The sequence below is a fragment of the Oryx dammah genome, unplaced genomic scaffold (genome assembly GCF_014754425.2).
Source record: "Oryx dammah isolate SB20612 unplaced genomic scaffold, SCBI_Odam_1.1 HiC_scaffold_29, whole genome shotgun sequence".
Taxonomy (NCBI): domain Eukaryota; kingdom Metazoa; phylum Chordata; class Mammalia; order Artiodactyla; family Bovidae; genus Oryx; species Oryx dammah.
This window is the reverse complement of record NW_024070213.1, coordinates 11,747,190-11,767,847: the sequence shown is the minus strand read 5'-3', so window position 1 is coordinate 11,767,847 and position 20,658 is coordinate 11,747,190. Positions and strand designations below refer to the sequence as shown.

At 43.0% G+C, this 20,658-nt stretch overlaps 1 protein-coding gene and 1 pseudogene across 3 annotated transcripts in view; one reads left to right on the top strand and one right to left on the bottom strand.

The window, feature by feature from the left end:
• The first annotated feature begins 9,377 nt into the window (after nt 1-9,377).
• Nucleotides 9,378-20,658, top strand: part of ADIPOR2 (adiponectin receptor 2) — a 40,360-nt gene continuing 29,079 nt past the window's right edge. Inside the window, exon 1 of one of the 3 annotated variants that reach the window (XM_040233662.1) lies at nt 9,378-9,549. The gene's annotated coding sequence lies outside the window, so the exon portion shown is untranslated. Of the gene's footprint in view, nt 9,550-10,802; nt 10,821-20,658 lie in introns of those variants that run through there. The other 2 variants (XM_040233660.1, XM_040233661.1) reach the window with 2 other exon arrangements.
• On the bottom strand, nt 12,053-15,642 carry LOC120857776 (annotated as a pseudogene).

Sequence of the window (20,658 nt, the reverse complement as noted above, 5' to 3'; positions counted from 1 at the left end):
TTTGCATGTGTGTGTGTATATATATATATATTCATTTTTTTCAAATTCGTTTCCCATTTAGATTATTACAGCACATTGACTGGTGTTCCCTGTCCTGTACAGCAGGTTTTTGTTTGTTATCTGTTTTATATACAGTAGTGTGTTTATGTTAATCCCAACCACCTAATTTATCCCACCCGGGAATCTACATTCTTAGCACGCCCTCCAGGTGTTGATTTTGTGCACAAAAGATTGAAAAGCTCTGACGCTTTCCCCCATTTGTTTGGGAAGAAGAAGCAGTGACTCTTTATCGGTGAGTGCTGAGCTGAGCTGGTTACCTTGTGCCACCTCCAGCCTTCCTGGTGCTCACATCCTTCTCTTTCACCCTTTCCTCTTCTGTTCCCTTCTGGTTTGGGCTTGTCAGAGGTCCCAAAGGCAGGGCTGATAAAATCACTCAACAGAGCAAGTTGGAGGGGAGAGGGTGAGACGTTGCAGCGCCTGGGGACTTATCCTGCAGGAATCTTGTCTTTCTGCCACATCCTCCTACTCCTCCCAGTTTACTTTAACTTTTAACCTAAAGCAACAGAAAAGGGACAAGAGCTAGTGAAACAAGCTCTGAGAACAGCCCCAACCACACAGTTCCATCCTCAGTGACTCTCAGGTCACAGGCAGTGGAATTCAATTCCAGGTCAGTCCTGTTCCCTCTTCAGTAAATGCCAGTTCTTGGAACTTATTTCTGCAAGTCGTCACTTTACCAAAGTGTAAGCCCCAGGTCCCAGGGTTCATCCTTGTAAGCTGATGAGAGAATTCTTATCAAATGACCCTGATAAGCTGCTGGGTATAAGTTCTGATTTTAGCTGTACATCAAGACATTTCTGTTCGGTTCAGCCGCTCAGCTGTGTCCGACTCTTTGCAAACCCATGGACTGCAGCACGCCAGGCCTCCCTGTCCATCACCAACTCCTGGAGCTTGTTCAGATTCACGTCCATCGAGTCAATGATGCCATCCAACCATCTCATCCTCTGTCATCCCCTTCTCCTCCCACCTTGAATCTTTCCCAGCATCAGAGTCTTTTCCAGTGAGTCAGTTCTTCACATCAAGTGGCCAAAGTATTGGAGCATCAGCTTCAGCATCAGTTCTTCCAATGAATATTCAGGAATGATTTCCTTTAGGATTGAGTGGTTGGATCTCCTTGCAGTCCAAGGGACTCTAAAGAGTCTTCTCCAACACCACAGTTCAAAAGCATCAGTTCTTCAGCACTCAGCTTTCTTTATAGTCTAGCTCTCATATCCATATGTGACTACTGGAAAAACCATAAATTTGACTAGATGGACCTTTGTCAGCAAAGTAATGTCTCTACTTTTTAGTATGCTGTCTAGGTTGGTCATAGCTTTTCTTCTAAGGAGTAAGCGTCTTTTAATTTCATAGCTGCAGTCACCATCTGCAGTGATTTTGGAGTCCAAGAAAACAAAGTTTCTCACTGTTTTCCATTGTTTCTCCATCTATTTGCCATGAAGTGATGGGGCCAGATGCCATGATCTTAGTTTTTTGAATGTTGAGTTTTAAGCCAGCTTTTTCACTCTCCTCTTTCTCTTTCATCAAGAGGCTCTTTAATTCCTCTTCCCTTACTGCCATAAGGGTGGTGTCATCTGCATATCTGAGGTTATTGGTATTTCTCTTGGTAATCTTGATTCCAGCTTGCGCTTCCTCCAGCCCAGCATTTAGCATGATGTACTCTGAATATAAGCTAAATAAGCAGGGTGACAATATACAGCCTTGATGTACTCCTTTCCCAATTTGGCGCCAGTCTGTTGTTCCATGTCCGGTTCTAACTTTTGCTTCTTGACCTGCATACAGATTTCTCTGGAGGCAGGTCAGGTGGTCTAGTATTCCCATTTCTTGAAGAATTTTCCACAGTTTGTTGTGATCCATACAGTCAAACATTTAAAGTCAAGACATTTGAAGGTTAGCAAAGTTCTTTATGGGTCTAGCGGTAAAGAACCTGCCTGCCAAGGCAGGAGACGTGAGACGCGTGGGTAGGGAAGATCCCTTGTAGGAGGGCATGGCAACCCACTCCATTCTTGCCTAAGGAAGTCAAATGGACAGAGAAGCCTGGCAGGCTACAGTCTATGGAGTCAAAAGAGTTGGACATAACTGAAGTGACTTAGCACATATTATGCATATAGCACATGAACTACTTTGTATTACAGATTTTAAAGTTTAGTGCAACAAATGCTCTTTTTTTTTTTGGTTCACAGCTTTCTGCGTGGGGGATGATTGCTTAAGGAGCTGCTAAGCAGAACAGATGCTGTCTTGAATTTTTCCTTAAGAAAAAACAGACTTTAAACCAATGGCTGCTTCTAAATTACTTATGAAACTAATTTTTTCTTTATTGATTTTCACCTCCATTTCCTGTTTTTTTTTTTGTTTTTGTTTTTGTTTCTGTACCTTCTAACACAAAATATTGTTACTATGTGTTTATGGTTATTAAAACTTTTTTGTTTCAATTTGCATTCTCACAGCAAATGTGAGACTACACGTAAACAGCCCTTTGTAACTGAAATATTATATAACCCTAGAACTTAAAAAAATTTTTTTTCTGCTTGCTTTTGATTTTAGCAAAGGACTCGTAAGCAAAGAACTGTTACAATTCAATAATACGGAGGAAGACAATCTATTTTTTTTAAACAGGCAAAAGATTTTAATTTGAATGGACACATTGGGAAAGAAAAGAATGGCCAATAAGTACGCCATAAAGTTTCAATGTCATTTGTCATCAGGAAAAGGCAAATTAAAACTATGATGAGATGGTCCTAACTGTGGACTGGAAACAAGTGCAAAATGTGAGCTGTGAGTACAGTAGCATTTATTCAGTGTTCCAGTGAGAATGACAGCCCGGGAGACGGCTTCTCAATGAATTCCCATAATTTAATTTTGCAACACTGAAGTTTCAAGTTACAATAAAAATAAAACTCATATTTATGACAAGATAAGAAAAAATTTAAACATAAAATGATCTGCCCCTTGACCTCACCTCTCCACACTGTGCATTATGTGTCTGCCTTAGGCATCAACTGAACCTCCCCTATAAGCAGAAATACTTGCTCAGCCATAAACAGCACATTCTCCCTGTACCAATAGATAACTCCTCAAGAGATAACATTCCTTCTTGATCTTGTAAAGAGTCACATGAGCCACCACGATGGCACTTCAATCTGGAATAGGTAAACTCTCAATAGTATGTCATTTAATGTACAGCCCTCTGTCTCAAAAATGTCTTAAATAAGCTATGTCTTGACTTCTAGTGGGAGGGACAGTTTTCAGAGCTTTCTTAGATGCTCTTCCCAGGTTATAATTCTCAAATTTGTCTGGAATAAATTTTCCAATTTTTTTCTTAGATCGACTGATTAAGTTTTCATCGACATTACCAAAATCTGAGGACACTATTTTATTTTAGTTTGGTGGCACTCTGTGGCATGTGGGATCTCAGTTCCCTTTCAATATCCCTTGCATTGGAAGGGTAGGATCTTAACCACTGGATCAACCAGCAAAGTCCCTAAATTGTATAGTCTAAATTTAATCAGAGAGTAGAGCTTAAAGTTCTCACCAAAAAAAAAAAAAAGTAAATAAATGAGGTTTTGATATGTTCATTAACTTGATGGGGGAATCCTTTTGTACACAAAAAATTGGTGCATCTTATTATATGTAAAATATATTTCAATAAAGCCTATTTTGCTGTTGTTCAGTTGCTAAGTCATGTCCAACTCTTTGGGACCCCATGGACTGCAGCATGCCAGGCTCCCCCATCCTCCACTATCTCCCCCAGTTTGCTCAAGTTCAGGTACATTGAGTCGGTGATGCTATCTAACCATTTCATCCTCTGCCACCCTCTTCTCCTCTTGCCTTTAATCTTTCCCTATCTTAACATTTTATTTTAAAAGCCTATTTTAACAAACTATAAAAGATATTCTGAAAAGATGCGAATAGATAACCAGCACCCAGGATTAATAAATATTAAACACTTTTGTCATCTGTTTTAGCTTTTTTCATGTAGAAGAAATGAAATATTACTGATAAAGGTGAAGACTTCTTAGTTCTCAGACCTATCTTCTACCTCTCCCCAGTGTCAAGCACATCCACAAAGCTGTGTGTTTTCTTTCTGTCCATTAAAAAAAATGTAGTAGCAAGCATCTTCTTTTCATTGGTGATGATACAAAGCTTAGCAAGAGCTAACACACGGGCCACAGCTGAGCAGTGAGTCAGCAGCTCACTGGTAATGATGCTGCTTCCCCAGAGCCATGTTACCTAACCTGTGCTTGAGAAGTTGCTAATGTAATTTACACGATTACCAGAATGTTTATACTGCTGTCTATCCTCAGTTTTAAACATGACCACCATGTGGCACAAATGAGAGTTTAGGGTGTTGTGATGTTTTTCTGAGCATTTGAAATGGACTCCTTGGAAACTTGAAAATCTAAGATGAATGTGATTTTTTTTTAAATCGGTGTAGGTATTTGAGATCAGTTTAATTACAATTAAGCCAGAATAACAACTGATGCTGAAGCTGAAGCTCCAATACTTTGGCCACCTAATGCTGACTCACTGGAAAAGACTCTGATTCTAGAAAAGAAGAAGGCAAAAGGAGAAGGGGATGACAGAGGATGAGATGGTTATACAGCATCACCAACTCAATGGACATGAGTTTGTTGAGCAAACTCTAGGAGACAGTGAAGAACTCAGAAGCCTGGTGTGCTTCAGTCCACAGGGTCACAAAGAGTTGGACATGACTCAGCGACTGAACAACAAGCCAGAATACAGATATTGATGTATTTCTCTCTAATTCTACCGTAAATTAGTTTCAAAGCAGTTAACAGCATTGAATCCCAGTGCTTCAAAGTCCGATTAGCTGCCTGCTTTTGACTGTTGGTTCTACACTGAAGAGGCCCTGAATACATAACTCCAAAGTATGCCTCTTTGGTGTATTTATTATTGTGAGCCGAGGACAACTGGGATACATGATACAAGGAGGGCTCTTTATGCTCCCTTCCCCTTTCTCTTCTTCTTCTTCTTAAAAAAATTTATTTTTAAAATTTGTTTGGCCACACTGCTTGGCATGTGGGATCTTAGTTCCCCGACCAGGGATCGAACTCATGCCTCCTGCATTGGGAGTGAGGAATCTTAACTGCTGGACAGCCCGGGAAGTCCCAACCCTCCCCCTTTAGGTCCTAACAGTTCCCACGTAAAAGGTACCTCCTTACAACAGGAGTAGAACATTCTTTTATTTTTCTGTCTCCCAGTTTTCTTGAGAGATATTGACGTTAAACTTTGTATAAGTTTACAGTGTACAACGTGATGACTCGGAAGAATCTCCTTAGACTGGGAGCTGACCTAAACGAAAATGGACCTGTACTGAGAACCCCGCTAGAGTAAGCCTGATCTTTCATGAGTGCCTGCAGCATCTTTCCTAGGTATTGTCCCCCAATGTGTACAGATGACGACATCCAACAAGCTGTGCTGCAGGGCACTGTTGGGTCACCCCAATTTACTGCCCCTCACCAAAGCCCCTTTGTCTTGTGGCATCACCACAATTTTTTGTTATGTAAAAAGGAATATAAGCTTTTGACTCTATGACTTTCTCACGTCTTCATTTTCTTTCTGAAGACTCCTGTGTACATGTAAAAATATTAAATTTGTAAGTTTTTCTCTTGTGAATGTCTTATCCCTGTTTACTCTTTAGGCCCACCATAGAACTTAAGAGGGTATAAATAAATTTTCTCTTTCCTACAACATATATGAGACAAACACAAGGGATGTTTTGACATTTCTTGCTCTTTTTTTCCTGGTTTCTCTTTTTTATGGTCCATTTTCCACTTTGTCCAGATTTTTCTCCCCTTAGTTCTGATGTTTATCTTTCAAAAGCTTAGAGATATTGGAAGAGAAAAGAAAAGTTTACGTTGGTTTTAGGTATTTTGTAATAATGAAGCTGTAAATTTCCTTTTGTAATTTTTCTATTTGGAAAAGCTGTAGACTTTGAAAAGTTCTTTCGAAGAACACTGCTAATTTCGATTGTCACTAGTAGAATAATTTGCCTTTTTTTCTCTTAAAAATAGCAATTGCTTTAATTAAAAAATAATAAATGAAATAATTTCTCTTTTCTTTATTGGAGAAGGAAACAAAACTCAGCCCCACCTCAGAAGAAAAAAACAAAAACCAATTGGGATCACAAAGTTAAATTCACTATGAGGTCTAGAGTATTTTCTTTATGCTTCAGAATTTGGAAGCTGCACCTTCACTTGCCGCTCACTTTGGGGACCTCCTCAGTTCTCATTTGCTGTTGACCTGCAGATCACAATGCAGGCTGAGACTGTCCTCGGAGCAAGCCCACTGTCACCATTTCAGCTGCCCCATTTCCTCGTCATGGAGTGACTGCACCTGGATTATGAGTGTTACCCAGCGACGCACCTCTCTGTCAGCAGCATCTGGTCGTCGTACAGATGACCACATCCAACTAGCTGTGCTGCTGGGCAGTGTTGGGTCACCGGTGACTAGGATGGGGAGTGGGGGTGGAAGGGACTCTTTCCTGGGTGCTGCTGAGAGGAAGTACTCCACCCTCCTATGGAGAAGTGGGACACCTTCAGGATGGAGGGAATCCACATTCTAGAGATGCAGCTGATGCTGGAGGATGCAGAATTTGACTGAATTCCCCTTGGTTTTTGCACGGCCACTTAGAAGACAAGATACAAAGATTAGGAACTGAAGGACATTTGGCAAGAGAGATCTGAAAAATCTGCTTTGGGACAGTTAATGGTGACCTTTAGGTAAGAGATATGGGTGAAGCCAGTCCTTCAGGTTGGGGGTGGTGACAATGTCTTCACTGACTGAGAAGGTGTGAGCATTCTGAAGAAATGGTGGGGTTTGTTTCATCTTTGGGAGGCATCAGGAACTGGCAGTGGTGATCTGGGGGCGGGACCATAATGACAGAACGGGAGGTAAATCTTGGGGGGAAAATGATAAGGCTCTTTCTCACGTGTTTCAGCAGGGCAAGGACTGCTCCAGAGTAAAGTGCTTTGGTTTGTCAAAACAAAATCACCTAGAGAAGGATACAGACAAAGTTTGAAGTCTTTGAACAACGTAGTCTTTATGTAGCTCTGTGGTCCTCAGTAGACCTCTCATTGAGCCTGAGGCCCCAGTTCTCTTTGCCTTCTGTAAGTCAAATTTGCTCTGCAGACACACTGGTGTTGTTTCTGAGGTGCTATAGTATAAGGTTGTCTGCTTTTTAAAAAAATTTTATTTATTTATGTACTTTATTCTTGACTGTGCTGGATCTTCCTGGCCTCGGGAACTCTTTCTCTAGCTGTGGAGAGCAGGGGCTACTCTTTAGCTGTGATGCACACACTTCTCATTGCGGTGGCCTCTCTTATTGCAGAGTATGGGCTCTAGGGCTCAGTAGTTGCAGCTCCTGGGCTCCAGAGCACAGTCTCAGTAGTTGCAGCACACGGGCTTAGTTGTTCCTTGGTGTTTGGGGGGTCATTCCAGACCAGGGATCGAATCTGTATCTCCTGCACTGGCAGGCAGATTCTTTACCACTGAGCCACCAGGGAAGTCCTTGTTGGCTTTTTTCAAGCTTACCTGGGCGGACTTAATACCAGTATTCTAAAATACTAGTATTAAGATCATCTTATTCATGCTTTTTCTGATTTTAGTAACTTTAATCACTTTTAAGATTTTACATTTCCAGGCTGATTCCCTTATGTATCAGACCCTAGGTCTTTTGACATGAAATCTGTGAACCTTTTCCAGCTTCCTTTGTTTTTTCTCTTGGTATGGTCCCAGGGAGTGATGCTGAAAGCTCAGCTTCTGTGTACCCCAGTGGGGAATTGAATCTCAGAAGCAGAGTTTTGGGTGAAGTAGAAAAGGATAGCTTTATTATCTTGCCAGGCAAAGGCAGATATAGCAGGCCTTGAAAAAATGTGTCCCTACCCAGGAACCTTTTTTTTTTTTAAGCTTATAAACAACATAAGTTTATTTTTCATAGTTCTGAAGGCTAGAAGTTAAGATCAGGGTGCCAGCATAGTTGGATGAGAGTCCTCTTACCCAGGAGGATTTGATAAGGAGTTTTAGAAGAGCCTGGCAGGGTACAGTCAAGGGGGCCGCAAAGAGTCAGATATGACTGAGCATGCATGCATTTATACAGCAATATTTCCCAAGGGTGGGGGTTGTTGATAAGATTAGGGTGTGTACAGGATCTCATAGTGGTGGTGGTTGTTAAGTGTGTCAGACTCTTGCAACCCCATGGACTGTATAGCCTGCCAGGCTCCTCTGTCCATGGGATTCTCCAGGCAAGAATACTGGAGTGGGTTGCCCTTTCCTTCTCCAGGGGATCTTCCTGACCCAGGAATCAAACCTTATTCTTTGCCGATTGAGCTAGGAGGGAAGCCCTGCAGGGTCTCACGTGGTCTTCTAATCTAGCTAAGCTCCTCTGGTCCCTTTAATCTTGCCTCAGGTGGTTTCTTGGCATCTCCTCCCTTGATTAGCAACTGTTCAAATCTGCCCTTTGGAACTCCAAAAGGACGTGGAGGGTAGAGTCTTGCTTACAAGAAATGGGGGACATAAAAACGAGGCCTCCATGCCTGGGAGTCTCACAAGGTGCCACTCAGTTTCAGGATGGACAAGCCTGGGGCATGGGCGTCCTTGAAAGCTTACGGCTTTCCTTTAATTAGTATACCAAGATTTTTGACAGTTAAGGCAATAACCTCTTCAAAGCACGGAATGTGAAGAAAACATGTTCTACACCGGCCAACTTCTACACTTTGTTTTGTATTGGATAAGTATGTAGGCAGATTTAGGGTTTAAAGAAGTTAAAGCTCAGTTGAAACAAGTAGAAAATAAATCGTTTTGGGCAAATGGACACGGTATTCCTGAATTAGTTTCTGACCTGCTATTACAATGAAACATTTTTAGAATCGCTCTGAATTTTATACTTTTAAGAGGAGCGGGCTCACATTCGTTTTCTGGAAGTCGTGAGGCACAAATGGAAGTGTCTCCGTGAGGTAATAAAAAGCAATCGCTGTTGTCTTGTCGCAAGACGCTTCACGGTCAGGTCTGAAGCCGCCTCCGACTGTGTCTAGCAATCCCTCGTTTCGGTTCCGCCCGCGGCTTGCGGGCCGTATCCATAGAAACCGGGAAGCGTCCAGAGCGGCGGCCACGCCTCTTCCGCTGCACATGCTCCCGTTTCCGGTGGGAGGGCAGCTAAGGGACTTCCGTGTCCCCGGGTGCTCGGCGCCTCCCTCTAGATTCCCGACCCACCCAAGCTGCTCCAGGTCCGGGAGCGGCCAGGGGGCGCTTCCGGCTTCGACCAGCGCGGCTGCGCACGAGGCGCCTTCTCATTGGCTAGGGCCGCCTCGTGTGATTAGCGTCACGGCGGCGGCAGCTGTAGGAGCCTTCCGGACGCTGGGTCGCGGCGGCGGCGGCGGCGGCGGCGGCAGCGGGCGCCACCTCCGCTCCTCTGGGCTCCCAGCAGCCGCGGTTCCGAGGAGCTCGAGACGTGCGGCGAGGCGACGGCGAGCTCTGGTGAGGTTCTCGAGTGGGAGCGCGGTACTAGGGAGGGAGGCTGGGCTGGCGGGGGCGAGGGCTGAGGGCAGGTGTCCCGGCAGCGCGGCGAGCGAGGAGCGCACTAGTCGGTCCTCTGCTCTGACCCCCGGGCCGGCGCCCTCAGTCCCCGGCCCCCTCCGCCGGGATCCTCTCAGCCTCGGGATATTCTCAGCCTCCGCTCCCTGCAGTCTGGTTCCCCCAGCCTCGGATTTCCTCAGTCCCGAGTCCCGCCGCCCCGGTTCCCTTCAGCCCCGGTTCCCTTCAGCCACGGCTCCCCCGGCCCAGGGTCCCCGGTTTCCTTCGGTCCTGTTCCCCTCCCAGCCCCGGGTCCGCTCGGCCCCGGGTCACCCTTCCGGGTTTCCGCTGGCCGCACTCCGAGGTGGGCTGCGCTCGGGCCCCGATCCGGCTTTTGCGGCGGGGAGACCCCTCACCGGCGTTTGTCCGCTCGCAGGCGGCTTGGCCGGACCGGGTCCTGGGCCGGGTGTGTCGATGTCGCCCCTCGAGGCGGCTGCCCACCGGCTCCGGCGGGCTTGGGCGTCTGTGCCGGAGCTCGCTGTGGGCGCCCCTGGCTCTGGACCTTGTTTTCGTTCGCCACTGGGGCTTGACAATTTGGCGCGGTCGCCGGGTAGAAAGGTGCACGGGTCCCGCCGCGTTCGTACGCGGCACGCGGACTGTGGTGCAGGGTCAGCGTGTTTTTTAAGCAGAGGGGTCTGCTAACGTCTTTATGTTTAGACTCTGGACTCCTCAGTCCTGGGTTGTTCCCCTCGCATCTCCTCCCAAAGCAGCCCTTCGTCCATCCTCCAAAGAAACCTTTTAAAACTCTGAGAAATCTGTCATAACATTTCAATTTGCTTCCCAAGTGAAATGTTGAGAATAGTTTCTTCCAACCCAAAGCTTTATTTTGGGGGCGGAGATCAGAAACTTTTTGAAGTTTGAAGTGTCCTACCAAAGGCGACTTGCGTGTCTCGTCTTACCACCCTCTGACTGTAATTCTGTTAGACTTTCATAGATGGTTCATTCCTGATTCTTTTCACTCCTCATGTTTATCTCATAGAAATTTCATTTCTAGTGCTGGTAGTTGTCCATAGATGTTTTCATTTCTTCTCATAAATTTTTCCGTGCTGACTGTCCTGATCCAAAACCAAAATCCTTTCATCAGTTAGTTGGGACTTCAGGCCCTGTGGTGGTAGCCACTGGTGGTGAATTATTATGACATTTGAAGAAATTTCAAATCTATTTAAATACGAAAGGTGTTTCTTTTTGCCTGTGTTTGTAATTGCCTAGCTACTAGTATGTGTTCCCATTCAGACTTCAGGCTCCTTAGCAAGCTTTCTCTTATTGGGGCACTAAGGATGAGAGGAAGATTTCCAGAGCCTAAATAAAAAAGTTGATTTTTTTTGTCCCTACTCTTGTGTATATTAATAAATGAACAAGTCCCTTCCCCCTAATCAGTAGTGTCAGTTTAGCAGATGCACTTTCTTTTTGTTTTCCAAAATGAGCACAGTTTTGTTTCCCTCTTTATTTCAGGGGTGAGCAAACTTGACAGCCTGTGGGCAATGTCCTACCCACTGCCTGTTTTTGTAAGTTAAATTTTCAATGGGACATAGCCATATGCTCTCATTTAGGTTTTGTCTGGTTGCTTTTGTGGTGCGAATTGAGTAGTTAGGACAGAGACCTTTATGGCCTGTAAACAGTAAACATATTTACTATCTGGCCTTCAAAAGAAAATGTTTGCCAACTCCTTTACTTTATTAAAAACAACACATATTCAATGTAGAAAGTTAAAATGAGTCAGAAAAATGTAAAGGAAAAAGTAAATAGGATCACAGCAAAAATCACAGCACAAATCAGGGATTTGTTTTTATGATTATCCTTGTAGAATCTATTAGTGATTATTTTTATGTAAATGGGCTTATATTGCCAAATATTGGTTTGCAGTCTGTTAAATACTCATTTGGCAATTGAATACATGTATTTTCTGTATTGAAGATTTCACTAGAAGGGGCTTGATGAACCAAGTTTTCCTTGTTTGTCTTACCAATCAAGGTTTTTTTAAAAAATGAGGCATAATAGATGCTTATTGGTGGTGGACACTATTTATTGAACACAATAGATGCTTATTGGCGGTGGACACTATTTATTGAACACTTACTATGGACCAGATAGTTTTCCAGTCTACGTGATACAGGTAGTGAGTCATTTAATGCCTGCAGCAGCTCAGTACAGGTACACAAACTGTTGTCCCTACTTGCACATGAGGGGACTGGAGGCAGTGAGAGATTTAGCTGCCTGAATTGGTCAGCTAGTTAATGATGGAGCTGGGGTTTGACTCCATGCAGTCTGGTTTCCTGGTGGCTCAGTCAATAAAGAATCCGCCTGCAATACAGGAGACCTGAGTTCGATCCCTGGGTTGGGAGTATCGCCTGGAGGAGGGCCTGGCAACCCATTCCAGGAGAATTCCCTGGAAAATCCCCATGGACAGAGGAGCCTGGCGGGCTGCAGTCCATGGGGTCACGTAGAGTCAGACTCGACTGAGCGACTGAGCGCACACAGTCTGGTTTCAGCGCCCAGGCCCTCAATGTGCTACTTGGTCACTGTAGTAAGTTTTTAGACAGTTGAGACATACATAATGTAAAAATTCTTCCTTGTGCTCCTCACTCTTTGTAGGAAACGACTGCTAACAAGTTTGATATAGAGCTTTCCCTCTCTCTTTGCATATGCAAATGTTTATTTGCAAATCCATCTAACACATGCAGGTTTTACAAAAAGTAACAGACTTCATTAGAGCAGTTTTAGATTTATAGAAATTGTGTGGCTAGTAGAGAAAGTTCTCATATCACCCACACTCCATTTTCCCTTATTAATAACATCTTGCATTAACATACTATATTACAATTGATAAACCGGTGTTGCTTCATTGTTAATTAAAATCTGCATGTTAGGATTCATTTTTGTATTGCAGAGTTTTTAAAGTGGGATCAAACCAGTCATTGTTCAGCAAGTGTACTTTTTTGGGGGTGATTTAAAAAAAATAGTGCTTCTGGACTTTTAAATGCAAATGAACAGTCTTAATTCACTAATGTTCAGATTAATAACACAAGTTTAGCATTTTCCCTGGAATGGAAAATTTGCTTGGAAGTTACTGCTTTTTCTGTTTTTCAGAAGTTTATCCTGTAGCACCAGCTGCTCTTCTCTGAAGAAGCACTTACTTTTGGACTGGACATTCTGGTTCCTCCATGAAGCTTGTTCAGTTTCTTGGAGATTTCTAGCTATTCTTCATCAAGGGAGTGGTGCACACCCCCCATTTACATCAGCTTCCTCCTCACTGAGCCTGGTATTTCCCCACCTATCCGGATGGTTCTCAGCATTCTGTTCCTCAGCTTTCAGAAGTTCAGTTCCTGGAATGTAATCTTTAGCATCTAAGTTTCCATATTCTTGCACCCTTGATTTTATTGAGGCCTCTGTAGGCTTACCCTGGAGTTCCTTCTGTGATATCTGAGGATTCAGTTTTCGGAAGAACTGAATCAGAGTTCTAGGAGAGGTCAAGAGTGTATTTTATACTGGGCCAAGTCTTCAGGAAGGTTTTCAGTCATTGAGCTGTTACCTCTCTCAGGGCATTGCTTCCTCCTGTCATGACTTCCCCAGAGTTCTTGTCATGACAGAATGGGTGGCGTGGTCCTGAACAGCACCTCAGTGGTCTCTGGGACTACCAGGTGCAGAGAAGTAGGTAATGCAAACAGAAGGGTCTGATTTCCTCCTCCTGGTGCTGCTGCAGAAACCTGTGCACAATGAGACAGAAAGAGCTTGTGAATTCTTGCCAGTCTGGAGATGAAGTTCATGAGCAGTATGTTCACTTCAGAAGTTTCCTTATAACTCTTCAGCTGCTTTAGTGGTTTTTCTGCAAATCCTTGGGGCTCATGAACTGAATGGATCATTGAGAAGTTAACACTTGTAACTTTTTTCTTCTGGTTTTGATGTGCTTTGGTAACATCCTTGTCCTGTGTTTGGAACCTCTCCCCCAAGGCATGCAGCATTAGCACTCTTCAGTCCTCGCCCTGTTGTTCTTGTTCATCTTGCCCTTGGAAGAATGTCAGGGCAGCGACTCATACCTCGGTGACCTTAGAGAAGCATACAGTTGTGATAACACTGACTGATGGTCTTGGCATCCTTTCGCTTGTTTCTTCTGTAATTTAGTCATCACTTCCAGAGATATCTTGGCTGTAGTTGTGCTGCTGTCTCTTAACGTGTGTATGTGCAATTCTGCAATACATATTCACTTTATTCTTGTTTTTTGCATCTTTATTCTCATCAGTCACAGAATGAGTGTACAAAGTCTTAGAAGCTTACATGGCAACATAGAGGTTCAAAAAAGAACTCTGGCAGCTTTGATGGATTGATGAGGCTCTTGGTGATGTCAGAACTTTGCCGTGTTATTGGGAGGTCTACATTCAGGACAGCGTAGGAGAGAAGGTCTTGGTTCTTGAGGAAGGTTGCCTAGATGTTCTGGGTGGCAGTGACCAGTCTGTGCCATAAACATCACCAGCGTTGCCACTTCTTTGCTGGGTTTGTGTGTTAGTCACTCAGTCGTGAGTCATGTCCAACTGTTTGTGACCCCATGGACTGTAGCTCACCAGGCTCCTTTGTCCATGGAATTCTCCAGGCAAGAATACTGGCGTGGGTTGCCATTCCTTTCTCCAGATTTATTTGGTTGCAATTTGAAAATCTCCCATATTGGATTTGCAGTGAATATTCTGCTGTGTAAGCTTCTCGGTGTAGACGAGAGGGTCTGCTTTATTAATCCTGTAACTGCCATAGATTGCTGGGCAGCTTGTGTTTATTTCTGCTTGACAGGTTGACTGTAGACTGACTTTCTTTGAGCGTTTCTCAGAAGACCCACACCACTGATAGCAGCCAGCCCTTCTCAGGCTGGATCTTGGAGTCTTTCTTCCAGGTGTGACCAGAAGTAGCACTGGGAACTTGACTGATGGCAGCATCTTGGTTATAGTAATATGTTTAAGGGGCTTCCCAGCTGGCTCAGTGGTTTGGAAAAAAAAAAAATCTGCCTGCCAATGCAGAAGACATGGGTTCGATCCCTGAGTTGGGAAGATCCCCCAGAAGAGAAAATGACAACCCATTCCAGTATTCTTGTCTGGGAAATCCCATGGACAGAGGAGCTTGGTGGGCTGCAGTCCATGGGGTTGCAAGAGTTGGGCATGACTTAGCGACTGAACACATGCAGTGTGCTTAAAAACCAAGGTCCACGATGGCTTCTGGGTCTCCATCCTTTAGTTTCTTGGTATTTTATTGAATGCGTGCACCATAATTTAATAGTTTTTCTTATTGCTGGGTATTTAGATTGTTTAAATTGATTGTCTAGTGTTTAAATTTAATATGTATGCATTGTTTGTACAATGTCACATGCTGGTGGCTCTTTAGGGCAACTTTCTGTAGCTTCCTTCTTTTTTCTTCAGTATTTATTGATTTGACTCTGCCGGGTCTTAGTTGTAGCATGTGAACTCTTAGTCGTGGCATGTGGGATCTAGTTCCCTGACTAGGGATCAAACCCGGGCCCCCTGCATTGGGAGCACGGAGACTTAGCCATTGGACGCCTAGGAAAGTCCCTAGGGTGACTTTCTGAGTCTAGTTACTGAGTTGAAGGAAATGCATATTTTTTTTTTTTGATGTATATTACTAGACTGCTACCCAGAAAGGTCACAGCAGTGTAAACTCTTGTCAGAACTGTGGCTGAGGTCTAGATTCTTTATACCATTTTGAACTTTTTTTCCAATCTTTATCTGATTGGCAGTTAAACATATCTTGCAGTGTAGTCTTGTCTCTCTCACTGGGAGATATATTTTGTTTGAAGTTGGTTTAGAGTTACTTTAGGCAAGACCAAGCTTTCTGTAGTAGTTCTTTCTACTATGTTCTCCCTTAGATAGAGCGGCTCACCTGTTTAGATTCCCTGTCTAGCCCTGAAAAGCAGTGTAATTTTGCCAGCCCTGCTAAAAGAATCTGGGTGACTGCCCAGTAGACAATATACTTGTTGAGGATAGGTGTATATAACTTCTTCATGTCTGTTGCAGTCCTCAGTTCAGTTCAGTCATGCAGTCGTGTCCGACCCTTTGCGACCCCATGAATCGCAGCTCACCAGGCCTCCCTGTCCATCACCAACTCCCGGAGTTCACTCAGACTCACGTCCGTCAAGTCAGTGATGCCATCCAGCCATCTCATCCTCTGTCGTCCCCTTTTCTTCCTGCCCCCAGTCCCTCCCAGCATCAGAGTCTAGTGGTGGGTAAATGTTATGTTCTTTTTAAAACCTAAGTTAGATTGTGTTCTTTTGGGCTACTGCTGAGTGAAGTGCTTTAATTTTGTTTAAAAAATGACCTTTTCAAAGTCTTTGTGTAATGTAAACTTGAAAAATTACAGCATGAATTGGTCATCTTGGCGTATATTATCTATATCATCCTTTATTTCTAAAATGAGGTAAATAAGACTGGTTAATATCCTAGGACCTGTTTGTAAGGAAATAATTAACCAAACCTATTTAGTAAGTACAGACATATTCAGTTTTGGAAGTTAAAGGACTAGGTTAATTAGGGGGGTTGTTTCATGTAACCCCTGGTTTGGAATATGCCATGTGGACCAGGGCATGTGTACCACCTAAATGGTATCTTGCCTTCGGTAGACCTCCTAAGTGTCCAGACAGAAGGGAAAGGCTAGCTGAGGTTGGGAAGCTGCCAGAATATCTTTCAGTTCAGTTCAGTCGCTCAGTCATGTCTGACTCTTTGTGACCCCATGAAATGCAGCACACCAGGCCTCCCTGTCCATCACCAACTCCCAGAGTTCACCCAAACTCATGTCTATCAAGTCGGTGATGCCATCCAGCCATCTCATCCTCTGTCGTCCCCTTCTCCTCCTGCCCCCAATCCCTCCCAGCATCAGAGTCTTTTCCAATGAGTCAACTCTTCGCATGAGGTGGCCAAAGTATAGGAGTTTCAGCTTTAGTGTCAGTCCTTCCAGTGAACACCCAGGACTGATTCTCTTTAGAATGGACTGGTTGTATCTCCTTGCAGTCCAAGGGACTCTCAAGAGTCTTCTCCAACACTACAGTTCAAAAGCATCAATTCTTTGGCGCTCAGCTTTCTTCACAGTCCAACTCTCACATCCATACATGACCACTGGGGAAACCATAGCCTTGACTAGATGGACCTTTGTTGGCAAAGTAATGCCTCTGCTTTTCAGTATGCTATTTAGGTTGGTCATAACTTTCCTTCTAAGAAGTAAGCGTCTTTTAATTTCATGGCTGCAATCACCATCTGCAGTGATTTTGGAGCCCCCCAAAATAAAGTCTGACACTGTTTCCACTGTTTCCCCATCTATTCCCATGAAGTGATGGGACCAGATACCATGATCTTCATTTTCTGAATGTTGAGCTTTAAGCCAACTTTTTCACTCTCCTCTTTCCCTTTCATCAAGAGGTTTTTTAGTTCCTCTTCACTTTCTGCCATAACGGTAGTGTTATCTGCATATCTGAGGTTATTGATATTTCTCCTGGCAATCTTGATTGCAGCTTGTGTTTCTTCCAGCCCAGCGTTTCTCATGATGTACTCTGCATATAAGTTAAATAAGCAGGGTGACAATATACAGCCTTGACGTACTCCTTTTCCTATTTGGAACCAGTCTGTTGTTCCATGTCCAGTTCTAACTGTTGCAGAGGTTTCTCAGGAGGCGGGTCAGGTGGTCTGGTATTCCCATCTCTCTCAGAATTTTCCACAGTTGATTGTGATCCACACAGTCAAAGGCTTTGGTGTAGTCAATAAAGCAGAAATAGATGTTTTTCTGGAACTCTCTTGCTTTTTTGATGATCCAGCAGATGTTGGCAATTTGATCTCTGGTTCCTCTGCCTTTTCTAAAACCAGCTTGAACATCTGGAAGTTCACGGTTCACGTAGAGCTGAAGCCCGGCTTGGAGAATTTTGAGCATTACTTTACTAGCATGTGAGATGAGTGCAATTGTGTGGTAGTTTGAGCATTCTTTGGCATTGCCTTTCTTTGGGATTGGAATGAAAACTGACCTTTTCCAGTCCTGTGGCCACTGCTGAGTTTTCCACATTTGCTGGCATATTGAGTGCAGCACTTTCACAGCATCATCTTTCAGGATTTGAAATAGCTCATCTGGAATTCCATCACCTCCACCAGCTTTGTTCGTAGTGATGCTTTCTAAGGCCAAGGCCCACTTGACTTCACATTCCAGGATGTCTGGCTCTAGGTGAGTGATCACACCATCGTGATTATCTTGGTGAAGATCTTTTTTGTACAGTTCTTCTGTGTATTCTTGCCACCTCTTCTTAATATCTTCTGCTTCTGTTAGGTCCAAATTGCTTTATCGAGCCCCATTTTGCATGAAATGTTCCCTTGGTATCTCTAATTTTCTTGAAGAGATCTCTAGTCTTTCCCATTCTGTTGTTTTCCTCTATTTCTTTGCACTGATCTCTGAGGAAGGCTTTCTTATCTCTCCTTGCTATTCTTTGGAACTCTGTATTCAGATGCTTGTATCTTTCCTTTTCTCCTTTGCTTTTCGCTTCTCTTCTTTTCACAGCTATTTGTAAGGCCTCCCCAGACAGCCATTTTGCTTTTTTGCATTTCTTTTCCATGGGGATGGTCTTGATCCTTGTCTCACTCATGTACAATGTCAGGAACCTCAGTCCATAGTTCATCAAGCACTCTTATCTATTATATCTAGTCCCTTAAATCTATTTCTCGCTTCCACTGTATAATCATAAGGGATTTGATTTAGGTCATACCTGAATGGTCTAGTGGTTTTCCCTACTTTCTTCAATGTAAGTCTGAATTTGGCAATAAGGAGTTCATGATCTGAGCCACAGCCAGCTCCCGGTCTTGTTTTTGCTGACTGTATAGAGTTTCTCCATCTTTGGCTGCAAAGAATATAATCAATCTGATTTTGGTGTTGACCATCTGGTGATGTCCATGTGTAGAGTTTTCTCTTGTGTTGTTGGAAGAGGGTGTATGCTATGACCAGTGCGTTCTCTTGGTAAAACTCTATTAACCTTAGCCTTGCTTTATTCCGTATTCCAAGGCCAAATTTGCCTGTTACTCCAGGTGTTTCTTGACTTCCTACTTTTGCATTCCAGTCTCATATATATATATAAAGTAAAGGAGGAAGCATATATTCTTTTTCCAAGTGGCAGCTTAATTCAATGACTAAGAGTAAAATTTGGATTTGAGTTTTCTTGGCAGCTGAGATAAAAATGAAAATATGGTAAAATACGTAGCACTGAACTGGAAGAAGGAACTAGACCAGTTTTCTAGGGATAAATCTTCCCTTGACAGATTTTAAGGAAATTGGGTATTACATAAAGCCTTTTTTTTTTTGGCTAGAAGCCTGAGTTTAGAAAAGGGGAAGGAGGATGATGCATTAACATTTCAAACCAATGAAAGAAGTTTTGTATAGGGCAGTTGGTTTGAATTTAAGTTGCACATGTGTATTTTATTTAGCTAATAAAAATTTTTTTCATTAATAAATTTCAAATATATGCAAAAATCCTGAGACCAATATAATTAACACTCACATACCCACCATACATGTCATTTCTCTCAAAATCTTAACATTTTCCCACATATAGGTGAAGCACCTTCTTAGGTTACATTTCACTTTGCAGAAGTATTGCTATTATCTTGAATTTAGTGTTGATCACTTCTAATGCCTGTTTTTATGTAATTACTACATTGGAGTATATTCATAAACAAATCAATATTATGTCTTGGGCATCTTCAAACTTTATATGAAACAATATTCTACATATTCTGTAACTTGTTTTTCATGAAACCTGTTTTTTAGACTTGAAAATGCTGATTTTTTTAAAACCCATTTTGACCTACAAAAATGGCACTTTCATACAGTTCATCCTAATTAGTCATCACTTTTATCTTCTTATAGCTATATTATTGTATTATATGAATGCAACCAGTTTAAATTTATTTTTCATGTTGATAAGGTATTTAGGTTGTTTCCACTTTTCCTGTTTTAAAAACAGTGCTATAGTGAACATCGCTGGTTAGAAATCTTTGTGCACGTATGTAAAATCATTGGCAGGTTTTTCAAACTACAGGTTGGGAGCCGTAAATTGGTTATGAAATCACTTTAGGAATTAAAATAGGTTAGAGAAGTATTGGAGAAGGCAATGGCACCCTACTCCAGTACTCTTGCCTGGAAAGTCCCTTGGACGGAGGAGCCTGGTAGGCTACAGTCCATGGGATCGATAAGAGTCGGACACGACTGAGCGACTTCACTTTCACTTTTCACTTTCATGCATTGGAGAAGGAAATGGCAACCCACTCCAGTATTCTTGCCTGGAGAATCCCAGAGACGGGGGAGCCTGGTGGGCTGCCGTCTATGGGGTCGCACAGAGTCGGACACGACTGAAGCGACTTAGCAGCAGTAGCAGCAGCAGAGAAGTATCAGGTAGTTTTGCAGGCAATAAGGATAAAATGTCTTTTGATTGATTGATTGGAAGTATCAGGTAGTTTTGCAGGCAATAAGGATAAAAAGTCTTTTGATTGATTGATTGATTGATTGATTGTGTGTGTGTGTGTGTGCGTGTGTGTGGTGTATGGTTACTAGCTTTGAAATGAAGTTCTCTGGTGTTACCTGGTGTGTGTGTGTGTAAATTACCCAGAGGTGGTAGTGTGTGTGTGTGTGTAAATTACCCAGAGATGGTAGAGTGTGTGTGTGTGTAAATTACCCAGAGGTGTGTGTGTGTGTGTAAATTACCCAGAGGTGGTAGTGTGTGTCTGTGTGTAAATTACCCAGAGGTGGTATTTACCTGGTTTGAGATTATGAGAATTTAAAATTCTATCAGACATTGCCAAATTGTTCTCCAGAATTGTGTCCCTTGCCGTTTTTTAGCATGAGAAAGAGAATTTGCTGTATCTAACTAAATCCTTATAGATCCATGGCATTGTTAGATTTTTCACCTGTTTACTTGTTTACAAGTCAGATGAGTGTGAAATGATATTACCTTAAATTTTTTCTTGATTGTGAGGTTGAGCATGTTGAAATGTTGAGTGA